This window comes from Aythya marila (genome assembly GCF_965140915.1).
Source record: "Aythya marila genome assembly, chromosome: 1".
NCBI lineage: Eukaryota > Metazoa > Chordata > Aves > Anseriformes > Anatidae > Aythya > Aythya marila.
In genome coordinates, this window is record NC_139042.1 from 177,094,971 (window position 1) to 177,114,653 (window position 19,683).

Consider the following 19,683-nt stretch of genomic DNA (forward strand, 5'->3'; position numbering starts at 1 on the left):
AGGTTCACGTACACTAGAACAACTACTTCCTTAAAAGCCACCCTCCTCTGCTTTGCTGCATTAAAGTTTGCTAATCTCCACAAAATAAAACAGAAACTGAGGGGAAGAGAGAGGGGAAATTAGGGCTATCCACTCAATGATTACACTCCTGTTTTTGTAAGAGTGGTCCTTACAGTTGTCTCCAACGTTGCCTTTCTCTTGAGTGAGAATGTTGATACTTAAAACAGGGCAGATTTTCACACTAGGCTTGCTTTGATTTGATAACAAGCAGTTTCCAAGAAGATAGGGAGGTGCTGAGCTCTTCTTCAGTGCCTCACTGCAACTTCCTGCCCTTTCTCCTTACATTTGATCTAGGAATTGTAGCATCCTCAACTTCATTGATTCAGGAAAAAAGAAACCTAGGTAAGAAAACATAAGGTTCCGACCTGATAGAGATCACCCAAAAAGGACCACCTCTTTGGATGACATCTTCTTTTGGATGTCATGTTTTGAATGACAACCTGAAGCAAAACATCATGTGAAACTAGAGCCTCAACCTACATGTAAGTCTTCATGGAACCAAGCTGGGCCTTACTGAAGTATCCCCACTCTAAGTTGACTATTTCTCCCCACTGAAGCACTGGTGAAGAATACTCTTCAAAGCCAAGGAAAACAACTTAGAGCAGAGCCAAAGAAATTTCTAAAAGCACTGTCCAGTAGAATAAGAGCAATGTTGCTTTTGGCATGAACACTGCCCAAGAGGCATCTTGGTGTGTAGGTTATTCCCAAAAAAAGATGTAAGAAAATGTATTTCATTTATATCTCAGAGTCTGATGTGACATTCTTTCAAAAGTAAATCAGAAGCTGCTTTTGTGCCTTTATAGCCTTTTTGTGCAGCACCCTAAGAAGAAGCTCACTTCCTCCATTTCTGCCAGGGTCACTTTCTAGGTAGTGACACTTAATAGCCTCTGTCAAATCTTCTTCCTCCCTTTCAGCATGGTGCTGTCTTCAGTTGATTTGAAAATTTGCAGGAATACCTCTTTTTTTTTTTTTTTTTTTTCTTTTTTTTTTGAGTGGTAAGGTATTTTGAGTGGAAAGATGCTTAGCTCCTTAACTTTGTCACAAACAAAAAGCAGTAGCTACAGCTGTCAGCATCACACGGCTTTAACAGAAGGCAACAAATAAGCTTTTTTTTTTTGTACTCTAAAGGTAGTCAGCTATCCTAAATGTGAAACAACTAACAGCAGTGCTACCAACAATTATAGAAAGATGTTGACAGACACCAGATTTTTTGCAGGAAGTGCTCTACTAACCCAGTTGTAATTTTAAAGACGCTGTGCTCAGAAATTCATAATTAAATTCTTTACACATGGTTTTATTTCATACAGATTTCAGTGAAAAAGATATTAACCTTTCTTAATGAAAGAAAGCACACTTTATGAACAGAGGTGAATGCACTCCCTTGGTAGTGAGAGTAGGTAGAGTCTTTCCATTTGCCACTTGACTGAGATTAAGTGCTGCGGTAGGCAGACACAAAAGGACCTTTCTAGTTCCCAGAGAGCTTGTCCATCCCTTTTCCAGCCTCTCACGACTTGCTTTAAAGGAAATTATATAACAAGTGGGGATAAAAGAATTTCTGAATAATCCACAGAACCCATTTTTATTATATTTTGCCTGGCAGCATATTTAATTTCTTCTCTCATTTTGCCACTAGGTTAGGTGAGTATAAATTTTCTGTATAAAGTCAGTATAAAAACCTAGTATAATTTTTAACATGAGAAGGATGTATCTTCTTTCAAAATACTTTTTCCTTGTTAATTCATGGCTATTTTGGTGGCATTTCAAAAACTAATGAATACACTGACAGATGACTGGGTGACACCTTTCAAAGAACTGTTTTCACTTTCTGTGGCTAAACATTTGACAGTTTTCTTGCAGAAATGTGTTTCCTGAATAACACTTCATAGAAATTCAACAAAAAGGAACTATACTCCAAACTTGTAAAAGCCAAAACCACATGAACTGCAATTATTTTAGAAACTAAGTGGCCATCAATATTTGTATATCCAGTCTTTGTTTTCTTGTTCTAGCACTGTACACTGTCATTATCTGTTCTTTCAGCAGTATTAAAAGGCTTTAGAAACTGCTGATACTCAGCCATTTACTCTTTAGTAAAGCCAGAGAGCTTTAAAACATTACCAGACCACAGCATGTATCAAAAGACACTTAAGCTACTGCAAAACAGGGCTCCTGACACCAGACAGATGACATTACTGAGCCATTACAGTGCTCACATCTGCTGATTTTTAGAAGATCCACGAGGCTTCATGAATCCCAAAACAAAAGCCTCTGTGGAATAAATGTGAGATGACATATTCTTCATTATGCATTATGTAACAACGTTTCTGCTTCAGAATCCACAAATTGTAGAGATTAATCATTTAATAAAAGCCTGAAAGTGTTGGTGCCTTTCCAAATAAAATAGTTTGTCTATTTCACAAAGGGCTTAAATGGGTTGGAAAAAAAAGTATAAGGTGTTTTGTTTTGTTTTTTTTTGGATGATCTTCATACTACAAATTTTAGATTTCATCTCTTGCAACAAAAAGGGTATGCAATCCCTGGTGTTTAATTAGAAGTCTGAAATCCCTTGCTACATTTTACCATTCTTATAGGGATCCCAAATGAATGCAAAGTGATGCTATAAGCATTTCTTTCCCCCTGATGACAGTGCCCATACAGACCAATGTAGTACTTTACTCATCAAGCTATAAGGTCAGTGAGATTTTAGGTCAGCTCTATTTAAAACTGATGTTGCTCTTCTTGCCTCTGCCATCTAAGTTTGGTGCCAAACTTTTTAGTTTTCCATACTTAGACTTATAATGCTAGCGTGTGTTCCCCAAATCCACATGACAAAACCAGAGCCATTATTCCCAACTCCTCAGCAACTTATACTGGCTTCTGGTCCACTACTGCAGGTTTGTGCCAAATTTAATTTAACCTCAACACTAACAAACTATGGGTAGTGTAAGGTTAAAGACAAAAGTCTTCTTCCAGGCAGCTCAATAAAGGACTCGTCAAGACTTACATGTAAGCAGGTAAATGATCAAATGAGCGATTTAGATGGCTCTCACAGGACAGCAGCACCCACCGGCACGGAGAAAGGCAGGCAGGCTGATTGGCAGTAAGATCTGTTGGCTCAGCAGTTTGAAGGACTTCTCTACACCGGTCTGCTACATGATTAGTCGAGAAGTCACCATATTATAAAGCAACCGTTACACCAACACAGCATGGCGTGCTGCTTCAGTCATTTTCCAATGTGAATGGATGGCAAGGAATTGTTGTACCTGTAAAAACAATGGTGTTGTAACTGCTGTTTAGTGACAAAGTCCAAGAATGGGCCAGATGTGTTTGCTATGTGAGGCATCACAGAAGGCTTCTGCTGTCCTGCCATAGCCACTCACCTTTCAAATAAATATAGTTGAATAAAGCATAGACATCTTTGCTTGGGTCTTTGTGGGTCTTCCTCATACATAGACTAGTACAGATACAATGAGCTTGACAAAAATCAACTAAGGAAGTATATTAAATCATTTAAAGCTTATTCCCTCAGTTTTCATACACCCACCAGAATGCAATGATGTGATGAGAATGCAATCTCACCACAGACAGCCCATAATAACAGATGATATCCTAACTAAAGTAAGGTCAACAGGAATTCTGTTCCTGAGTTCACTTAGAGGGGATTGCACCCAAACATGCTTCTCAAATCAAATAAGGGACCTACTGGGTACAAGAACCAAAGAGCTGCAGACCCTGCTGCAGAATGAGTGCCTCCAGGAAACAAAACGGTGGTCACGCCATACTGACGTGCTTTAAGCTCAGGAGAGCAACCCATCTTCCTGACTTCTGTGAGAAGAGAGCAGGGTGCAAGAGAGTGCCTGCTAGCAAAGGTGCCGTGCACACCCTGTCTCACCCACCCCTGGGAAGAGACTGTCACTCATAGGGCATCTCACAGGCAGCTGCTGGCTGAACAGGCAAGTAGGGCAGCCACATGAGTAACAGAGATAAACGCTGCCATTTGTCAAGGTACGAATGCACACACCACACCTATATCGACCTTACAGTCTGGTTGTGTCCTAAGTTTGTGTTCTTTGTAACTCTTCTCTCCTATGCTCACTTCTCTGCATGATATCCCTTCTTGAAGGTGCCCTGCAGACCTGAATGCAAGGTCGATAGCCCACAGAGGAGTCCTCCACTGAGGTTGCTATGATTGTTGTCACAATCTGCAACTCAGTGTTTGTAGCATTTGATTACTTACATTCTCGGAGGGAAGAAAACATTGTTTTTGAACAGTTAAGTCATTCCACCAGCTGAAAGCTATGCAACTCTGGGGATATTCACTGACAAATGTGATGATAAACAAGCTCAGAATTTCAAATACTGTATGCACAAGCCACAGAATCCTACTCGAACACTTAGGACCAAACCAAGAAACAACTGACACAGGCTTCCCAGCACTGAACAAAGTAAGGACGTATGCGCTTCGCATCGCTGGTCTGGGCATCTACGTCTCCCATTACAGTGAACACAACACAAAAGAGGCAGATACAGTACTTGTGCACAGTACTCACAACAGTCTCAGGGAGGAAATACCTAGCACAACCAACAGAAACTACTGGGAAAAAAAATAATTCTTTCTCCTGAGAGTTTTAAGTACAGTTATATCAGCATGAAACCAGAAACCAGAGCTGAAAACCTCTTGTACAGTATGAGACTACAGTATGACTGAGCATGGAAGAAGGAAGTTGTAACACTGTGCACAGTAGTATATAGAATCATTAGGGTTGGAAAAGACCTCCAAGATCATCTGGTTCAGCCGTTCCCCTACCACCAATGTCACCCATTAAACCATGTCTGTGAGCACCACGTCCAACCTTTCCTTTAACACCCCCAGGGACAGTGACTCCACCACCTCCCTGGGCAACCTGTGCCAATGCCTGACTGCTCTTTCTGAAGAGAAATTTCTCCTAATTTCCAACCTGAACCTCCCCTGGTGCAACTTGAGGCCATTCTCTCTAGTCGTATCACTAGTTACCTGTGAGAAGAGGGTGACCCCCAGCTCCCCACAACTTTCTTTCAGGTAGTTGTACTTGAAAGCAATGCAATGATGAAGTAGGAGGAAACCTATATCCCAGGCTTTTTTCTGTCCAGGTTTAAGCTAGTAAAGGGCCATAATCACAAGACTCTAAGGAATTTATATTTCTTCTGTTGTTGAGCCATTATGCAATCAAGGAAACCCAAATAACTGCATCTATAGATTATAAACTGTAAATAATAACAGGATAGTATCTTCCAAAATCTAGGTATCCCCTTCTGTAGGACTTCCCTGGAATAGCAGGCCCATACTCTGATACACCACTTGATGCTTTCTGGAAGCTACTTCTGATGCTCAGCTCAGCCCTATTTGGCAAACAGTACATCCTGCTACAGCACGTTTGTGAGAAAGAACAGAACTCAGCATTCACCTTGGGTCTTTCAAGTAAAACAGTTACATCGACAAATACCTTTATTCACTTTGATATGGCACAATAAAAATTCAGAGGTTTAAGGAAGCTTTTTTTGTGGTTATCCCCCTTTTATATACTACAGGAAAGCTCTTATACCAAAATGCAATTACATAAAATTCTCTCCCACTCCACCAGCCCTTCCAGTTCCTCAAAAGATAAGGCTTTAAATTAGCCATTAGATCTCATTTCAGTTTCAAGATGCATTATCTAAATGTTGCAGTAATGCTGGGAAAAGGCAAGGATGGTGACGGCTGTTTAAGTCAGTATAGCACATTTGTTTGTGGTAAGCCTTTAGTATGACTGCTTCTATAGAACATATAAAATATATTTTATAGAATATATAGGCTAAACCCTTCCCAGTTTTGTTTCCTATGTATCTGTGCTCCAGCACCTTCACATAGGCTACCAGCATGATTTTTGCAACAACAGTATGAAGAATCAAGCTTTTAAAATCTTTTTCATAACTTACTTATGGGAAACCAGTGAGCAAGTGTAAAACACCATGAAAGAACGACTTGGGTTTTGGAAATAATAGGTGTGGATCTAGTTTCTTTATAGTTTAAGCATGAGTTACTGATCACTTTTCAGTAGCAGTGCCAAAAAATCAAAATGCCCTGTCGACTTTCTAAACTTGTGTTAATTTTCAACTGACTAAACAAAGAAAACTTTTGTAGTGAGCAAACTGATTTTACAGCTCAAAAAGCTTAGTTTTTAAGTTAAAAACTGATAGCAGCATAATCTACGAAAATGCTGAGAATCACAACTGTATTTCGCATTAGATATTGTTTTGGGTGAACTGTGTAAAGCAAGGAACAAGGTTCAGTTGTTAACTTAGAAAAAAAAAATAGTTTATGGCTTCCTTTGAATCCCACTTCCACTTTTAACATCTGCAGGCTGCAGGAATATTTTGTTTCTTTCCAGCATTTTTTATATATTAACAGAATTCACGAACATTTCACTAACCAAGGATCTGATGTGGTACATCTAGAACTTATACTTTCCAAGGTTCCTCAACCATCTCATTGTTATTGCAAGTATTTGCATAGAATCACAGAACGGTTTGGGTTGGAAGGGACCTCAAAGCCCACCCAGCTCCAACCCCCTGCCATGGGCAGGGACACCTCCCACCAGACCAGGTTGCCCAAAGCCCCATCCAGCCTGGCCTTGAGCACCTCCAGGGATGGGGCACCCACAGCCGCTCTGGTGTTCTGGTGCCTCACCACCCTCTGCGTGAAGAATTTCTTCCTTCCTCATATCTAACCTAAATCTACCCTCTTTTAGTTTATATCCATTACTCCTTGTCCTATCACTACAACCCCTGACAAAGAGTCCCTCCCCAGCTTTCCTGTAGGCCCCTTTAGGCACTGGCAGGATGCTGTAAGGTCTCCCTGGACCCTTCTCTTCTCCAGGCTGAACAACCCCAACTCCCTCAGCCTGTCCCCATAGGAGAGGTGCTCCAGCCCTCTGATCATCACTCATCCAAAGAATAAAAAAAAAGTGTGAACTCCCAAAGACACCAAAATACTATATTTACTCTTTCAATAGGAAATACTGTGCATCTAATGCTACCCTTTAAGTATGTCAATGATACAGCTCTACTGCAGTGCAAGTGCTTGAATGACATGAACTAGCAGACGCACGCTGCCCTTCTGCAGTCTGCTTTTCTAGATGTGAAGAAGCTTCAATTCCTTCAAAAGCTGTGTGGCCTTAGAGCTACTATTTCAGTTAGAGGACTGGAGAAACTTGCCTGAACAAACTTCCTGAACAAAAGTAGGAAAATAAAACAGTTGATGGCAAGTTATTTGAAAAAATACCTACAGGGCTTAAATCATCCTTGCAACATTTTTCCTCTCTTTTCTCTGGCTGGAAAACATCCATTCCTGCCAGCCAAACACCCATTTTTCCTTTGAAGTACTTCCTGAGAATTTAATTGCCTATTAAATTGCTAACAAAACTTTCAAGTTGTAGACCAGCCCTGAGAGACTCCAGAGGGAAGGAACAAACAGCCTCTAAGCCCTACACATCTTTCCACGGTCAGTGGGGAGGGCAGAGCTGCCCTGCTGGCCTCCAGCCATAGAATCAAATTTTGTCTGGACAAGGCTCACCAAGATAAATGCAGACCGGTACAGGAGGTGGCAGTTCTCACTGAATGCAGTCCGAAGTTATGCCTGAGCAGTGCTTTTGAGAACTGAGATGCTTAGTCATATAAATTGTGGATCCAGCTACATAAGCACTGCAACTCAAATTTGAAAAGGTTTCATATTTGAAAATGTGTTTCTTACTCAATTCAAGTATCTACCTTATTTATACTTCATTACATAGTTCTTTCATTCTTGGCAGGTTCTCTAAATGGACTGTTTACCATCAAGTTGTCAAGGTTCAAATGATGACAACATAAGAAATAGAGCGGGGAGGAGCATCCAGTTAATAAAAATATAAATATATATAAGTTACTAAGTTATAACTAGTTACTAGTTTAGTAAATTAGCTTTTTATTACATGAAAGAATTTTAGATTCTCAGTTTTGTAACTTCTCAAAATGACTAGTTTTCCATAATAAAGTAAAAGGACTCAAAATTCTTGCAAGGCAGGGGATGCAAAGCCAAACCGAGCAATTTATTTTCAAAGAAAATGCCAAATAGTTGTAGTAACTACCCTAAAAGTGCTGATGTTGTTGCATAATACTGTAAACTATGCACCTCATGTAATTCAGGAAAATCTATTATCTGTCAGGAGAGTGTAAATTGAAATAATACAGAATTGCAGCAGTGCCTAGGGTGGTATGAATAATCTATTTATTTTTTGAAGTTTAGAAACAACTCTACAAAAAAAAGATGTTCACACTAGAATACAGACTGTTAATCATGCTTGACACATTTTTTGAATATTCTAGTAAATACTTTTTAAATTGCCAATTCAGAAAAATCAAGATTTGTAAACACCAGATACTCAATTCAGGGTGTTGGAACACAAAGGGCTAACTGTTATTTCATTTTTAATCAAAGTCAAGCTTTTTGCAAACAAACTCATACTTCTACAAATATAAAGATATTGCTTCGAATTTTATATTTCAGAATCTTCATATAATTTATTATTGTACTGCTTCTATACTTCATTGAAAAGCTTTTTCCATTGAATGCTTTATAACCTTTGTAGCTACTTGGGTATGTCCTAGCAACACAACAGCTAGAAAAGCTCGGAAAAAAATAAAATAAAACAGCAGGCGAGTAGCAGACATTAAAGATCTACAAATATGGTAAATAATTTAAGAGAAACAACAGAAATTGAAAATACTTTAGAAGCTCCAATCTATGCCTCTATATTCCCCAGATTTGTCTCTGAATTTTCCATCACTTTTTACAATGCTGAAATATATGTACATTTGTAGGATAAAGAACGGGAACAGAAATCAAGAAGGGGTCTTAAATCATAGCCTGGAAAAAAAGTATCATTTACCTTAGAAGCTATGACTATTAAAGTTGACCCATGCTACTCTGGAAATGAGTTCTGGCATGGTATGTAAATCTGTAGGTTTCAGATAAACAAAAAGTAATGTGTTCAGTGTAGATGGTTTGGGTTTCCATGCAAGAACAGTCTAACAGAGATTTTTCTTAATGAACTTTATGCCTGAAAGAACGGGACAGATGCCAAAGGTTTTTTACATCTCTCTGCTGTGAACAAGACATATTTCAGCACATGCGCATATCATATTTTAGAAAGTAAATTACGTTATGAGAACCCTAGTGAAACTAAACGGTTAGAAGTTGGGCCTGACTTGCTTGCAGAGGCACATGTGGACTTATCTGGAGGGAAAAAGGCAGGGCAACCCAACAGTGCTCCTTCAGGTTGCCAAAAGGAGCAAGAGATACTAAAGCTGCTTTTCTTATGAGCCTCCTGAGCCTCTTGATTGCAAACAGGCCAGATTGCTTAACAGAGGAAGAAAAGAGCCCCTTGGACAACTGTCCTGAGATAGGGCACCAGCCTCCTCTTCCTAAGAGAGTAGAGGTAGGCAAGAAATTAATTCTGGTTGATGTACATACAGCATTGTGTTGAGAGAAGTGCAGGGCATGAGGAATAAATACACAAATGCTGTTACTTAACATTTCTGTACATTTCAGAAGGTTCTTTCTACTAAGGAGCATCTGAGGCTCAGGAAATGTAAAACGTTTGGATACTAGTGGATGGAACAATATATACATATAAATATTATTATTATTTATTATTATTATTTTTCCCTGGGGATAGTACAACAAAATATTGTCCAGGATTTTTAAGACTGTAGCAGTCAGAAACTAAAGCTCATTCAACGGAGTAATTACTTCAGCAGTCAATAATCTTCCGTCCATTTTATGCCTTCCCTCGGTGTTACTCCCTGATTCTGATATAGTGGAACTAACAAGGAGATTTTGGGGGAGGAAGAAAAAAAAAGGGGGAATTGAGTTAAAAGCCTCTACTTGCCTTTTATTCTTTCTATGTTAAGCACAGATCTGGATTTGTTAGCCCATCATATCCCTATCTTCTTAGAAATAAATCCATACATTCTAGATACCTCTTCATCTACTAACAAATTTTAACAGTGATAACGTGAACATCTTGTTTCAGAGATCAACATGCAGCACAACCAATAGCACAAAAATGATCTGAAGTCTTAAAGCTTTTAGAATATGATTTCCTTGAAATAAATAGAAAAAAAATAACAGTGTTACATTATGTCAAGCACTTAAATATTTGTAGATATTTAGACATAATACACTCCTGTTGCAAAAAAAAATAATCAGATAGTTAAGGGGCTATCTGCACTGCTCTGCAAAAGGACATCATCCTTCAACAAAGGCTGAAGCCCTTCAGATATTAAAATGTACATTTGCTGCCTTAACTCATTATCCATTACATTTTATTGATGCATAAATCTTTCCAGCTCATCCACTAATAATGCCTGTTCATTACATTTACTAACTATTCTATAAACCTGTAATAAAACCAAGAAACTTAATCTTCTTTTATTATTTTAGATAGTGATAAAAAATAGTGACTTAGAAAACAGTTTATCCCTGTCCATATTGAGCTGTTATCCTTTGCCCTTTATATCCTGCTGTAATCCATTCCAGTGGTCTTTTCCTAATTGATTTTGTAAGCTCATCTTCTGTGTTGTACAGTATCACAAGTTTTTCTGAAATCTGAATTAATTACATCCTTTGTTTCAGATTCCTTGTTTATTACTTCATACACGTGGAAATATGAGCAGGAGCTTATGCACTGGGAAACCACTCTATAACAAATTCAACACTGTCAAGCCTTCCCTGTGACAGACCAAAGGAAGAAGATGTATTCGGGGTTTTCTTCCCAATGCTGCAGTCTCTTTCAGCACTATGTTTCTTTGCCCATTTCTCATGTTAATGTGTTACATAAGATATTTACTGATACAAACTTTAAACAAATAAGAGGTATAAACAAATAGACTTTAAATAAATAAGTATAATGTTGCCCTACAGTACCTTAGTATTTTTATGAACTATCAAGTCAGGGCTTCATTTGGTGTTACTTTTGTACATTCCCAATACCGAGCCCTAGACTCAAAGAGAAATCAAAACAGGGAAGAGGGTGTGAAAGAATAACTGCCATGTGGCTGATGAACAAAAAAGAAAAGCATGTGGATGAATGTTTTGCAAGACTCTAAGCCTCACAAATAAGAGGTCCTGTTGAGTATAAACCTGTTTGAAGCATGATAACAAAAAGATTAAGTCTGGACACTTGTTTTTGCCTTTGGCTGCACCACCAGGTTAAAATAATCCTGCCTTTAGGTGTGATTGCTTTTTGTTATGCTTAATTTAACTCTGAAATTCTAGGATTTATGCCTAAACAGACTATAAATTTATCAGCTAGTTTGATTTGCTTTATTCTTGTATTTCAAGAATAATTCTAAAATATTTTACTCCCATCTCCTGTATAGGAAAAACTAACCCAGGGGGGCTGTAGGGGTGGCCTCTATGTGCAGAGCCCAGCAGCTGCCCCATGTTAGATAAGGGTGAGTTTCAGCCAGCTCCAAAGGGATCCGCTGCTACCCAGAACCGAGTCAATAAGAAATGTTTGTGCATCTTGGAGAGCAGTTTTAAGAAAGGGGGAAAACCTGCTGCACAACAGCAGCTGGGGGAGAGAGGAGTGAGAAGCAGCTCTGCAGACCCCCAGGTCAGTGCAGGAGAGCAGGTGGCAGAGATGAAGTGTCAGGGACTGACCGCAGCCCCCATTCCCTGTTCCCCTGTGCTGTTGAGGGGACGAGGTGGAAGAGGGTGAATAGGGGGGAAGGTGTTTTTAGTTTGATTTAATTTCTGACTGTTCTAGTCTGCTAGCGATAGGCAATAAATTATATTAATCTCCCTATGCTGAGTCTGTTTTGCCCATGATGATAATTGCCCTTGAGCTCTTTCCATCTTTGTTTTTCTCTCCTTTTTCGTTTGAGGAGGGGGAGTTAGAGAGCAGTTGCAATGCAGTTCAGCTCCCCAGCAGGGTAAAACCACCACTGTAGTTCACCAAATTTTTTTCTACAATAGATGCTCCTTTAAGATTTCATATAAATGTCTTCCACACTTTCTATTTAAAGCTAATAAGCAGTATTAAACTATTTAATTCTTACTTTCATATTTCTTGTTTCAGCCTGCATCTTTCGCTCTAGTCTCTTAACTTTCCACTATTTCCCCTCACACGAGGTAGTAGTACTAAACTAAACAATCAGCCCTTGCTCGATACAACTGGGTACATTTTATATTTATATATATGTGCAGCATGAAGTCCCAATCACAAGAGAAGACAGAGTTTCACACATATGTGTGCCAATCACAGCAAGAGAAGGAGGGGGCAGGAACAAAAGCATAGTCAGCAGATTGAAGAAAAGTATGCAACTGCTCTACTTGATATTCATGAGGTATTTATTCATCTTGAAAACTGTGTCTGGTTTTGGGTCCTTCAATTGCAAAACACTGAGGAACTTGGAGTCCAGTGAACAGCTGCTTTGATGTTCAAGGAGCACATAATGTACAAGGATGCTCAGAAAATTGAGTTTGTTTTAGCTGAAAAAAAAAGAAGGCCAATAAGGAACCTAATCAGTCTTCCACTCCAAAAGCAAGGTTTCAGAAAATGTAGACTTCTTCAAGGTGCACTACGAAAGGCCAGGAAACTTGAGAACTTACAAGGTGAAGCAAGAAGTCCAACTGGACCTGAACAAAAAACTCTCCAAGGACAGCAGTTAAGCATATGACTAAGTTGTCCAAGGAGGCTGTAGAAACCCCACCCTTTGGAGATTTCTAAAATAAATAAGACTAAGCCCTGAACGTTCTGCTCTGACTACAGTCTGACTAAAGTCTTTGTACAAGAGGTTGGACTAGATGACTTCCAAGCCCACCAGAAGACCTTAAAACCTAAATTATTCTATGATTCCATTAATTGTATAGACTGAAGAGTCTTTGAAGATCAAATGATATATATTTGCCAGACAAAGTAGCTGTGATAAGTAAAAGCACCTGTATAAGTCTCACTTAAGCTTCCACTGAGGAATTGTAGGGGAAAAACGTTATTAACCACACTATTAAGCCTCAATGAAGTTGCCACTTAAAAGTTGCACGGACACACTTAACAAAAAAAATCTTCAGTTGGAACTTAAATTTATTTATTTATTTTTAATACTGGTCTACTTAAACATTTGCTTTATTCTGTCAGGTCTGCAAAAATGGTTATAATTTCCTCTCCCCTGTTCCCCCTGCATTTTGCTTTACAAAACAGAGATATGCAAAATGCATTCACTGAGAAACCCTAAGACGGAATCTAGTTTCTCTTCTATAATCAAAACACGATTAGCTACAGGGGGTGTCATTAGACACTGGAAAAGAATCTACTGAAAAAAAGAAAACAGCATTTATGTTAAAGACAGTACTTTATCTTGGCTTCTAGTTATATCTACTGACATACTTACAACAGATGATGTTTGAGTGCACCAATTTTAAAATAATGGCTTTACCAACATTTAAAATGTTTTAAATTATTCCTTGTAATGATGCAGAAAAGGACTTCCCAGGTTGCAAATAAATAAATTTTGGGTGAAATATTTCCAAGCTCTGGAAGGTATGTTTTTTCTGTTGTTATTGTTGTTTTGTTGATTTTTTTTTTTTTTACTGCTATTGGAGCTTATCCAAGCATTCAGTAAGAGCATCTGATATGTAATTTTCTTTCCCAGTTTGTACACTCAACAGTATAATATTTTTAAATAAAATTTCAGAATTAGAGCACCCCTAAGAGCTAGCATTGAAAGATAGAAAAGGTGCAGTCATGGATCTCTGGAAAGCAAAGGTTGGATATCATTTGGACATACTAACAGATCATCCAGGCACAAAAGAAATTGCAAAACAGGAGGCTCTGCTTGAACATCAGGAAACACTTTTTTACTCTGAGGGTGACTGAGATCTGGAAAAGCTCAACTGTGGCAGTGGTGGAATCCCAATCCTTGGAGATGCTCAAAAGGCATCTGAACATGGTCCTGGAAAGTCTGCTCTATGTGTCCATGCTTGAGCAAGGAACTTGGACAAGATGACCTCAACCATTTTGAGATTCTGTAACCATGCATTTTGTTACAAGAGCAAAAACATTTGGAAATAAATAAAGCTAACTAAAAAGTTATTACTGAGAGTTCTAGCTTTTTCATTACTTTTATTCTTTTAGTATCAAGAAACAAAAACAACCAAATATTTCTCTTAAAGCTGGGCACTTCATACTAACAATAGTATATTCTAAAATAGATCACCAACAGTGGGAATGGGTGAAACAATTTTCAAAGGAGCAGTAATATTCTAACTTGACTAAGCAAATTGGAAAGAAGAACAGCAGAAAGCAGCTGCAAAACACATAGGTTGAAGTTCCACTAACAAATCAGTGATTCACTGATCTCCTATTCCCTCTCCTTTCTGCATACTGCTACCTTCTCTGCTCTTTGCACTTACACACCAACTCTACACATAGGTAGACAGATGAGACAATTGTCAGAATTCAAGTTGCCTACCAAAAATTTTCTTCCTTAAACAACCATGCTGTTAATTTATCTGAGGTATCCAAGCACCTAAGATGAGATGTAATAAACCCAGGTCTTAATATTTGCATTTGCTGCTTTCTGTGTTTAACAGTCACTCTTCATGGGATTTTAGTGAATGTATATGCAGCACAGAACAAGAATTCTGCATTCAAATATATTCTCAAGATCCTTCACCATTGTTTCTCTCGCAGGAAGCTGAAAGCTCAGAAAACTTTTCAGAGCAAAAATAGAACAAAGACACATCCCAATTAAAATTATTTTTAAAATGTTGTATAGTGTTCATTTATGACTTTGGTTGTTCTCGTGACTGCCACAGGAATCACCTCAAATTTGCAATAATGTATGTAACATAAAAGAAATACTCAGTATTTCTTCGTTTAACAAAGCTTTGATTGATAGTGGGGCCTGTACTGTTAAACATCTTTGTTTAAAGCTTTAAACAACAGTCTGAACAACAGCCCAACAGGTACCTCATGAGGTTCAACAAAAGGAAATACAAACTCCTCCACCTGGGAAGAACAACCCCAGGCAGCAGCACAGGCTGGGGCTGACCAGCTGGAAAGCAGCTCGGCAGAAAAGCACCTGGGGGTCCTGGTGGAATATGAGTTGGCCATGAGCCAGCAGGGTGCCCTTGAAGCAGAGAAGACCAACAGTATCCTGGGTTGCATTAGTAAAAATGTTGCCAGCAGGTCAAAATAAGACATCTTTCCCCTCTCCTCAGCACTGGTGAAACATATTCAGAGTGGTGTGTCCACTCACGGGCTCCACAGTACAAGTGAGATGCAGGCATATTGGAGTGAATCCAGTGAAGAACCATAAAAACAATTAATGGATTGGAGCATCTGATCTCTGAGGTGATACTGAAAAAGCTGTGACTCTAGCCTGAAGAAGAGGATGCTTGAAGATATCTTGAATAATGTATTTATACCATGTGTATAAATATCTGATGGGGGCGGGGCTAAAGAACATTTCTCAGTGGTGCTCTGAGGCAGGACAAGAAGCAATGGGTACAAATTAAAACAGATGAACTTCCATCTGAACACAAGAAAGCACTTTTCTACTTTGAAGGCAGTCAAACATTTGAACCAATTGTCCAAACAACAAGCTGCTCTAGTTGACTGTGCAGCAGAGGTGTTGTTGGACTAGATGATCTCTACACATCCCTTCCAACCCCAAGTATTCTATAGTTCTTTGAGGGAGAGATGGAACGGGAGCAACAACACCTGAGTAACATGGACTTAGTGCCAGTTGTCTTCTTTGCTCAGAGTATGCCTTCAGTAAGTTGAAACTGTTCCCTTGCACATCAGTTGCCTGTATCTGATTGCATTCTACGAAGACAAGTTGTTTATTAGATTTGGGAATGGACTCACTGTACAAATATAGCTAAACCATTTTTTTTGTCTTTCCCACACAACCCTTATGCACAAGACTCTAGCACTAACCAGTATGAGAACTATGTAAATACAATGAGCAAATACAATGTGTTGTGTTTGTTTTTTTTTTCCACCAATCCAGTTTCTTTATTATAATCTACTATATCATCTATTTCTATCAGCATACATCCATCTCCTCAATGGATTTTTTTGCCTCCCGTCCAGTCAGCACTCAAGTGCTAATGTTATTTTAACCAAAACAGTCTAGGGGGAGGTCATCCTTCTTCCTTCCTAATGCTTGTTCTCTTGCAATAAACTATAGACAGTTTTGCTTTACAGCTGTAAGAAAAACGAAGGGAACCAAGAGAAAGTCCCAGAGAAAAGCTAGAACATCTCCCTCATGAGGAGCAGGCACCTGTGCACTGACCCAATTAGACATTCAAACACTTGTCACTTTGGAGCTGGCTGGTTGTCACTCATCCAAGTAGCCCCAGGGGGCCTATTGTATGGTGGCATTCCCTGACAGAAGAACTGGAGCTACGGAGGCAATGAGGGCACAGGGATAGGGTGCCAGGATCCTGGTGAGTGAAAGCAGCTAGCAGGAAAGCCAAAGAACCTTAGAGCTTCCTTAACTTGGTTACCATCCAAAAAGCCTTTCAGAATCTTCAATGGTTATCTTTTCAGAGCAGTCTAGTTTCAAAACCTTACAGTAACAGTCCTCGTTATGCAAAGCTACGTTTAACTCTTGAGTGACTAACACAAGAACACTTTCAGAAAAGATCCCTGAAAGATTAAAATACCTTTGCTGGAGGGAAAAGATGGACTAAGTTTTACTTTCAGAAACACCACCAGCAAACGGTTCGAAAGTCAAAAGTTTTCAGTGTCTATCTTCTCCTTTCTCTATTTTAAACCTATTATTGACACTTTCAGATGTCCCTTCTGTTTGAACACATAAATGAGAGATAAACCACTGTGGAGCCATCCATGCCTACGCACTATGAAAGAAGTCTGTTTTAGCAGACTGCATACAATACTGTATTCAAGACCCCAAAATCAGATTTTTTGTTCAAAAGATTCAGATATTAAAACACAGATGACTATTCAGCAGTTACTTCTGACTTCGAGTAAGGCTATCTCTGTTCTTATACTGAAAGTTATTCAATTGAAATACAAGAGCACAAAGGGGTTGGAGGGCAATTGAAAAAAAAAAAAAAAAATCAAAGCTTATTTCAAAACTTCCAAAACAGACATTTTAACCTTGGGATCTAAACCATGAGACTGAAGAGTTCAGAATGTCTCCACCACCAAATCTGTGATCTATCATAGAAGAAAAAACTCTTTTGGTACAGAAATATTTTAAGTCCCTTCTAAATTCTGTTTTTCAGACCCACTTGTTTACTAGTTAACTTGTCCCGACACCTGTCCTCTCCAGCAAGGCACATCCGAGATGATGAAGCCTTCCTTTATTTATATGAAGCTACGAAATACTTATAGCTGCTCTCCTAGTTAATGTATTTGATTTGAGCTATTCAGGTAAAAGCTGTGATGATATTGTAAAATTTATATTAATCACAAGCTGTTAACCTAAACAAATGTGGAAATGCAGCTAAAAGCATAATATGACTATCCTGATAGTACTTAAAAGAAGCTATAGAAAGAAGAAACTTAATAAAGAAAAACTTAATGCCAGTAGCTTTTTTTCCCTATATTTGGCATGGGAAATTAAAATTTAAATAGAAAAAAAATATCTTACCTTTGTAAAAATAACTTCTGAGACAGATGGTCTATATAATTACTTTTCCTTCTTTCTTATTTGTTGTATGGCAGATCTTTACCTTACTGTCTTGCCTGCAAAAAAGTGATATAGAACCTGAAATCTTCATACAGGTCAATAATTACACTCACTATTAAACTACAACAAATACTTCAGAAATGTCTTCATAATATAGCTGCAATGCTAAATCAGGTATGGTTTAAGTGGTGTCAAGAGGAATGACATTTTACTAGGAACTAATTTATATATGTTGGGCTTAAGGAAAAATAAGAGGCATCAGGAACAAAAGAAGCATCATAGGTTTCAAAATTATACTTTGCATTTAGCTCCCCAAAATAACGAAAACAGACCCATCCAATCAAACCAGGCCACCCATACAGGTATACAGGTTTTTTATAGTGTCGGTGAAAAACAGTCAGTGCTTCCCAAGACTTGACCAAGCCACTGGAAAAGACTAACAACATCTTCTTGAAGTTCAGTAACTTAAGGCACGTTGGGGTACCTCTCTCTCTTCAAGACCAAATGCTGCAGTGTGCTTTGCGATACAGATGCCCAAGCTTCTACTTAGAAATCAGCTGGGAGAGGTCAGAGCAGCACTGACAGCAAGCCTCTGCAGGAAAAGCTTCTGGTCACAGCACGTGCCTGGAAAGCAAGAGATCAGGGTTTATAGCCTATTCAAAAACTGCCTGATCTCATGCTTTCTAGGAGAATATCCTAAATCCTAATTGAGGGATGAGACAGACAACCCTTCCCCCTCCAGCCAACCCCCCACATTAAAAGCACAATACAAGGAAAGAGGAAACAGCAGGTGAGGGCTTGTCTTCAATTCAGCTGTGACCTTCCTCATTTATTCATGAGAACTGTGCATGCACTACCACTATCAAGTCTTTGTTACTTTAACACCCTATTTTAGACATATGTGAGGCTTCGTTGAGAAAGAGGCTGTTTATTTTTTCACAGTTAAGCACACGTGGAGTTGAACACGTGAGTATGGTTCATGTAGGATCACAAATTTTGACAGTGAGCTACAAAAAATTTAGAACTGAGGATTCCCATGATAGTCCTCTGGCTTTACAGCACATGTTGATCATCTGCAAATTCAGCTCTGCTTGCCACCTACAGTCTTTATTTCAGTGAACCAGTGACGAAGTGAAGCACCAGATTAGCATCGCTGCAGTCAAGCCACGTGTTATTTTATTTAGTGTACATAAAAGTACAAATTTTATCTGCAGAAAAGCTTATCATTTACTCTTATCTGTAGATGAGCACCATCTTGTAGGATAAAACAAGAGACTGCAAACTTAGTGATCCAGTAAGATTGGTTTAATTTGATAACCCTGTCGAAGTTTCTTTCAGAGTATTTTAAAGAACATTTTTATTGCTAAATTGTTCTGTAACCTGGCAAAATCCTAAATGTTGAACAAACTCTCTTATAACTGTTTCTTACAGTAGCAAAGTGCACTCTTCTCATAAATCGCTCTTCACCCTGCTCTTTCAAATCATATTGTTACTCTTACATAATAAAGCACTGGAATGAACATGTTATCTTTGTCACGTTGGAAGTTTGATATCTAGCATTTATTTCACCAGGGTGAAATTCGCTTCATTGCCTTCACCTTCACTCAAGCACTCAAACCCCTCCCTACCCATATTCTCTGGGGGGAACAGCTGCTTGCTCCCCAACCAGACCTGTATCAGCCACAGGCAACAGTGAACTTGCTTTCCGAACTGCTACAAGCATGCTGCTCCTAACTGACCAAAATGCTCAGGTATGACACTAATCAGACATATTCAACTTCTACGTGAAGATTCATCTACCCTACCACTCACGTTGCTTCCTGGCTGGTTTGGCCACCAACTCACTCCCCCACGTAGAAACCCAAGGACATGTAAGGGAACTCTCCAGCCCAAGGGCCA

At 38.9% G+C, this 19,683-nt stretch overlaps 1 protein-coding gene across 7 annotated transcripts in view; it reads right to left on the reverse strand.

The window, feature by feature from the left end:
* NRCAM (neuronal cell adhesion molecule) overlaps positions 1-19,683 on the reverse strand; it is a gene marked incomplete at its 3' end in the record, with an annotated part of 156,660 nt that overhangs the window by 88,828 nt on the left and 48,149 nt on the right. For 6 of the 7 annotated variants that reach the window (XM_082764102.1, XM_082764101.1, XM_082764103.1 and 3 more), the window contains exon 2: positions 17,746-17,840. The exons of the other annotated variant lie outside the window; for it this stretch is intronic. The remainder of the gene's footprint in view (positions 1-17,745; positions 17,841-19,683) is intronic. 7 annotated transcript variants of the gene reach the window in all.